The 5,320-nt window shown below is 49.1% G+C and overlaps 1 pseudogene; it reads left to right on the top strand.

The window, feature by feature from the left end:
• Window positions 1-1,410: 1,410 nt before the first annotated feature.
• On the top strand, window positions 1,411-3,880 carry LOC108510116 (annotated as a pseudogene).
• Window positions 3,881-5,320: the final 1,440 nt, after the last annotated feature.

Genomic DNA, 5,320 nt, shown 5'->3' with positions numbered 1-5,320 from the left:
TCTGCATATCCGCAGCCATACTGTCTTGCCAGGTTTTTTTCACTGAAGGTAACGCCAAGGCAGATGCTCTTGTATCTGCTATGGCCCTGGGCCCTACGCCCAATATACAACAACAGGCTCTCTTATAACATCAGTTTTTTCATCAAAGTAGCACTGCACTGCGACGACAGTTCGGAATAACTCACGCTGCAGCACGCTCTATTGTTGCTGCTTGTCCTGACTGTCAGGGAACTTACATTCCAATATATTTTGGGACCAACCCGAGGGGCATTAAAACTCTGGAAATCTGGCAAACTGATGTCACTCATATTAATGACTTCGGTCGTTTAAAATATGTGCATGTGTCAGTAGATACCTTTTCACATGCTATAGTTGCCACAGCCCATTCTGGAGAAAAGGGAAGCAATGTAATTCGTCATTTTCAGCGTGCTTTTGCTACCCTTGGCGTTCCTCATGAAGTCAAGACTGATAATGGCCCGGCATACATTTCGCAAAAGGTACAAAATTTTTTGCAACGTGGGGTGTAACTCATGGTACTGGTACCCCACATTCTCCAACAGGACAGGCTATTGTAGAGCGTATGCACGGTACCTTGAAGAGACAGCTTCAAAAACAAAAAGGGGGAATGAGTCGGGAGCACCCTCAGGCACGGTTAGATAAAGCTGTATATGTGCTGAATTTTTTAACTTTTCCTGGTGACTCCTCCTACTCACCTTCTTTTATGCATTTTTCTTCTCTTTCTTCCACGAAGCCATTATCACGCAATGCTCCAGTGCAGGTTCGGGATTTGGTTTCAGGCCAATGGTCTGGACGTCATGAACTTATAACTTGGGGGAAAGGATATGCTTGTGTCTCCACAGGTGATGGCCCTCGCTGGGTACCTGCCCGGTGTGTCCGTCCTGCGCTTGATGATCCTTCCCGTCAACGGATGGATGGTCCCGCAACCCAAGCAGAACGTGTGGGTGACCCTAGCTGAGATGACCCATCAGGAAACCTCGTGCCTTTCTCTAGCCAACCCAGAGAATCCTTTTTCTACCTGCTTGGTCGGACTACCTCTGGATAAGTGGCCTTGTCCAGAGTTCCAGAAAGTCTGCAACAGCTCTGCACCAAAGATCAATGTTGATAACTGGGACCGCTCATAACAGTTGTTATGAGAAAGTAGAGTTTAGAAAATGCACCTATTAGCTGTAAGAATTCTGGTGTGAAGGTTTGAACTGTCCTATCCGTGTGCATTACGTGTGTTCAAAAACTGTACTTAAGCGGCTGCACAGCAGCCCCGCTGTCCCTGCTTTTTTCTTGGAATAAACTTTGCTGGAACCTTTTATTGTGTCGCTTTGGCCGTTCCGACATTAGCAGAGACAGCACTGAGGCATTTCACTGCCATCCCTTGCTGCCTGGGCTCTCCTTGTTCTCACCATTGGGTTTTCTGAGCCAGTGTGGGCTTTGGGGGTGGCAGATTCCTGTCCAGACACAAACCCTTTGGTGCTGCTGTGGGGATGTTCCTCTGGGAGCAAAGTGCCCAAGTGCCCTCCAGGCAACTTCAGGGTATTCAGCTGTTTGCCTGGGTGTCCTGCAGGGCTGCAGGTGCACTCCAAAAGGGCACAGCTCTGCCATAGGATCTCTGTGCTGCACAGGATACCCGTGGAGAAAACTCAGTGCTAAATCCGTGGAAGTGCTCTGGGCATCCGTACTTGGGAGCTGCAATCTCTGTGTGTGGCAGTCTGGGAGCAGAGAGATGAGATCCTAATCAGGCATCCTGATAAAGGCAAGGATTCTGTCAATCTGCTCTTTGAACCGGGATTCCTCTGCTCCCAGAAGTCCCTTGTTTCTTTTTTAAGGGAATTCCTGTGCGTGATCCCCCTTCAGTTCCAAGCTGCCAGCCAGGGGCAGCTGTGAACAGGAAAGATGGCCAGTTCTTGTCTCTGCACCAAGAGACCATCCCTTTGCCTCTCAGGACTCACAGGATTTCACTTGGAGCACATTAGAAATGTCAGAGATTTCAACCAGCCAAACTCATTCCTGGTAAGAGGAACTGGAACAAAATCAAGTCCCCCGAAAACCCCTCCCTCTGTTCTGCACTTGGGCAAACTGTGACCAGCAGTTCTGGAAACACTTTGGTACATCCCAAGTGCTTTTAATTGGAGGTCACCCTGTGCTCCAAGTTGCCTCTCACAACACAGCAAGGAGGATTCCTCGGGACCCCATTCCAGGGTCCCTGCTCTGAGTGCCCCCTTCAGCCAGCAAAACTCAGAGCTCGGGGAGAGGGATGCAGAGAGATCTTCCTGAAAAGAGGCCCTGAATGTTGAATTGCTATGAGATATGCAAGATATTTTGCTGATTGAGTCTGGCCAAATTCAGTTCTGCCTTTTTTCTCCTAAACAGAAAACAATAACCTGAGGCAGCAAATGTGCAACAGCAGCTCCATGCCCCAGTTCCTCCTCTTGGCATTCACAGACAGGCGGAAACTGCAGCTCCTGCAATTCTGGCTCTTCCTGGCCATCTCCCTGGCTGCCCTCCTGGCCAACGGCCTCATCCTCAGCACCTTAGCCTGCGACCACCACCTGCACACCCCCATGGGCTTCTTCCTGCTCAACCTCTCCCTCACAGACCTGGGCTGCATCTGCACCACTGTTCCCAAAGCCATGCACAATTCCCTCTGGGACATCCCAACCATCTCCTACACGAGATGTGCTGCACAGCTCTTTTTCTTTTTCTTCTTCATCTCAGCAGAGCTTTGCCTCCTCACCATCATGTGCTACGACCACTACGTTGCCATCTGCAAACCCCTGCACTACGGGACCCTCCTGGGCAGCAGAGCTTGTGCCCACATGGCAGCAGCTGCCTGGGCCACTGGCTTTCTCAGTGCTCTGCTGCACACAGCCAGTACATTTTCCCTGCCCCTGTGCCAGGGCAATGCCCTGGGCCAGTTCTTCTGTGAAATCCCACACATCCTCAAGCTCTCCTGCTCACACTCAGGCTACCTCAGGGAAATTGGGCTCATTGTGGTTAGTGCCTGTTTAGCACTTGTGTTTTTCATTTTCATTGTTTTCTCCTATGTGCAGATCTTCAGGGCTGTGCTGATCTTCTCAGCAGGGACGGCACAAAGCCTTTTCCACGTGCCTCCCTCACCTGACCGTGGTCTCCTTGTTTATCAGTACCTCATTCTTTGCCTACCTGAAGCCCCCCTCCATCTCCTCCCCATCCCTGGATCTTATTGTGTCAGTTCTGTACTCAGTGGTGTCTCCAACACTGAACCCCCTCATCTACAGCCTGAGGAACCAGGAGCTCAAGGATGCCGTGAGGAAACTCATAACTGGGTGTTTTTCAGAAAGAATAAAATATCTTTCTTCTGCATGTTATGTACCTCATTAAAGGCCAATCCTGTTATGGACTTCATTAAAGGCCCACCATATCTTCTCTATTTTTTGCTCCTGGTAGGGATGTTATTTTTGTGAGAATTTGTTCACACAAAAAAAATCTTTAAATATATAAATGTATATAAGAATGTATATATATTTTTATATATATATGAACACCGTTTTCAGTTCAGTGTTTGCCTTTCTAGCCTGGCCCAGAGGCTGTACAAATTGGGAATTGTACTCACTCTGTGCTTAAACCAATCAAAGAACTCTGCATTGACTTGTTTGCCTGACATCTTTCCTCTCTGACTTCTCTGCAGCTGCAGGGTCGGTGCCTCTGTGCAGAGCTGGGCCAGAAAAGAGTCCCAGCAGAGCAGCAGTGCCAGGGAGCAGCAGCCCTTCTCCTGCGTGGCCTCCTCTGCCTTCCCTTCCACACTGTCCTGCAGAGCCCTGTGTTGTTGGAGGCCTCAGTGCTCTGGCAGTCGGTCCCAGTCCTGCTGCAGGACTGTCCAGGGACTGCAGGCAGGGACAGCCACGGGCACTGCTGGCACAGAGCTGACCTCTGCAGCAGCACTGCCATCCTGCAGGGGCATCTCCTCAGGCCAGGGCCTCAAAGCTTCCATCTGCTTTCCACTTTGCTCTCCAGGATGTGCCCAACACAACGCCCTGCAGAGGAAAACAGCAGTGACCAGCACAAGGGTGGGAGTGCTCAGGGTGGGGGCACCCAGCAGTGCCCTGGCACAGCCAGTGCCGCTCTCAGCACTGGCCTCTCACCCCAGGCCATTGGGCTTGTTCTTCCCTCCAAAGAGGGACATCCAATGACCAGCTCAGGAGTCCATGTTTGCACTGCATGGACAAGACATGCCCATGTGTCCCGGCTTGGGGCTGGGGGGTGGAAGGCTTAGACAGAGTTGATGGCAGAAGCCATCTCGTTGAGCTACGAGGTGCAGAAAGGACCCCCCTGCTTTCCAAATTCCTTCTCAGAGAGGAGCCTGGCTCTGGCTGGATCCAATCTCAGGCTCAGATTTTGGTTTGAACTGAATGAAATTCTAGAGGTGTGATTCAATCACTTTGTCCTGCAGGTTTTAGTGACGGCAAATCAGAACTATTTCTATAAAATGAGTTATTTATTATGACAAATGAACAGAAAATTGATCAGAAAAATTATCAAATGATGTACGTGAAACAGAATTATTTACTGAACAGTATAAAAGCCAAAACCTCCTAGTAGTATAGTGTAAGATAGGACAGTGCAGTCTATCAAAGTCATTCTATTAAAGCAATTGGATCAAAGCCAGCAAAAAGAAACAATCCTGAAGCAGAGATTGAGGTAACTCACCCCACAACAACAGGGGGTAGTTCTCTCTCTTTCACTTTACCCCTGGGCAGTGACTATGAAAAGCTGTCCCTGCTTCATGGCAGAAGCTCCACACACTTCAAGGAAGTCTGTGGAAGAATCTGTTACATGAAAGTTGGACAGGGTTTTTATAGTTATAGAAGATTTGACTGCTGGACATATTTGCAGGCCAGGGAGCAGCTTCTCTGTCAAATCCTGCTTCAGAAAGCAAGATGTGTGTTTGAACTTTCAGGATGAATTTTGGGTTTAGCATTATTCGACAATAAAAACAGCACCTTGACACCAGTAGTAACTCACCACAGAGAGCTTGCATTGTTTGCATTCTCTGACCATTTTTTAGGTATTTGCATAGCAGAGCATCCTGCCAGAAATGGCCTCTCAGTGTCACAACAGATCCTTGGTTCCATGAGGCTCTGGAGTGTCGCAATGGCCCTGATGATTTCATGAGTTTCCACTATGTCCCAGGATTCCTTTAGTTCCCTGCAGTATCACAATGGACCCTTGATTCCTTGAGGTTCCGCAGTGTCTCTTTGGTTCCTCAAGGCTCTGCAATGTCACAGTGGCTCCTTGATTCCATGATGTTCCAAAATATCCCAGGGTTCCC

This window comes from Lepidothrix coronata, unplaced genomic scaffold (genome assembly GCF_001604755.1).
Source record: "Lepidothrix coronata isolate B3197 unplaced genomic scaffold, Lepidothrix_coronata-1.0 Scaffold486, whole genome shotgun sequence".
In the NCBI taxonomy this organism is placed as follows: domain Eukaryota; kingdom Metazoa; phylum Chordata; class Aves; order Passeriformes; family Pipridae; genus Lepidothrix; species Lepidothrix coronata.
The sequence above is the reverse complement of the archived record's forward strand: the minus strand, read 5'-3'. Positions and strand labels throughout refer to the sequence as shown.